Below are 1,979 nucleotides of genomic sequence, written 5' to 3'. Positions count from 1 at the left end.
CAAGGTGACTTTATTTTTTTTAAAACATAAATGGGCTTCTTTTCCCATCTTCAGTCCCTTTGTGTCCTTTCAGACTTTTTTCTATCTGTACTGCTACATTTACAGTTTCAGGAGATAAAATGGAATTGGAGCGAGTGACACTTAGCTTTTAAAGGAGCTTTTAGTGTGAACACTAAAAATCTAACTGGTGGGTGCACTTCACACATGATTTCTCTGCAGCTGTGATAGCATTGTCCTATGCTCAGTAGCAGGGGTGTCAAACATACGGCCTGCAGAGCCGGGTCATCCAGCCCACAGACTTTTGCCCTGACCCTGCCTGCACTGGGGGGCTTCCCCAAGTGCCCAGGCAAGAGCAGCAGTGCTGAAATCCCAGCTACACCATGGGAACAAGCCTGGTATTGAATGTGCTTGGCTGTCACTGCTGGAACAAGCTGTGGTGCTGGGCTTATTCCCACAGTGCTGCTGGGGTTCCAGTGCCACTGCTTTCACCTACTTGGCTGCCAAGCACCTGAGCAAAAGTAGTGGCACTAGAGCCCCAGCAGTACTTTGGGAAGAAGCCCAGCACCACAGTTTGTGGTGCCCATCCTAGACCAGCTCTGCCTGGTGCTGCATGTGGCGCAGGCCTGGACTAGCTGGAATAGTTGGCATGCAGGCAGAGAGGGGTGGAACTGTCCATGGGCCCAATCTGGTCCATGGGGCCATTCATTCAGCTGGTGGACTGGTCCTCTGCCATTCCTCTAGCCCATGTGGCCAGATGCGTTTGACATCCCTGCTCAATAATGCATCCAGCCTGGACTTCCCTCAGGATCTGGTTTTATCTTGCAGCACTTGGAACTGAGAAATTAGAATTTTATATATATATATATATATATATATATATATTCAACATATTTTTTAAATTAAAACATTTACTATTTCTTTCTATGCAGAAAGCTTCATATTTGCAAGATCAAAAATCTGGGAATCTCAATTTTTGTTATGTTCAGTATATTTCCAATAAGAACAGCTCTACTGTTTGTCTTTGTCTAATCGTTTAATGGTAACTTCTCTTCCAGTTTACACAGCTCTCTGTGACTGTTCTCTTTACTTTCCCAGTTTCACTGGTTTGTAAGGAGCAGAGACACTTTCAAGACCTGTCAAAACACACCAGAGAGAATTCAAGGAGAAATTCAGTCAAAAAGCACTGAAATGGCATGGTTTGGGCTTGTTCTGTGCTGTTTTGTCTGACTGCCTAAGTTTAACAGAGCTGACACTCCAGGCAATCAAGGTGGACTTTTGCTAAAAAAATGCATTCCCCTCACAAATTCTGAATGTATTTGGGTCTTGTTAACTTTTGATCTGGTAGCGGTAACCATAATTTTGCCCTTTTTGTCTTTTCAAGTTTTGGTTGCTTTCTTTTCCATGTACTAAAGAATACTGAGGCTTTTAAAAACGAATTCACCAGACTCTAGCCTGCCACTTGTAAGCACCCTTTGTCTGCTACTTTTAAATGAAGTCTAAAGCAGGTATTCCAATTTCCTTTTGTAATACTCAGTGACACATCATTTTGTACTCAGTAAACAGAAGTTGTAGGGCTTTACCAGAAAAAAATCTTTCCCAGTCGCATCAAATTATCTATAGTGAGTTGACAACTTAATGCAATTAAACCACATCCTGGTCAGCTCATTATGAAAGATGGTGGTTTGGCAAACATACTTGGATGCCTGTTTAATATGTTTACATGTCAAATGGCGGCTTCATTTTAGTCATGCAAATTCATTGCTAGGGGGAAGTAATAGCCTGCTGTGTTGTAGGTCTGCAGTGCACTCCCCCTGTAAAGGCATCCTTTATATGACAAGCTGGCTGAGTTGGCTCCGCAGTTGTAGAAAGCATGATTCCCCCTAGGGGGCTGGGGCAAAGGAAAAAACTTGCCACACGTTGCTGCTTCAGTGGCTTGCATACAGTGCCCAGGCTATAATTGGGGGAGGGGGAGGGGGAGG

This window comes from Gavialis gangeticus, unplaced genomic scaffold, assembly GCF_001723915.1.
Source record: "Gavialis gangeticus isolate Ggan-Ray unplaced genomic scaffold, GavGan_comp1, whole genome shotgun sequence".
NCBI lineage: Eukaryota > Metazoa > Chordata > Crocodylia > Gavialidae > Gavialis > Gavialis gangeticus.
This window is presented reverse-complemented; position numbering follows the sequence as displayed.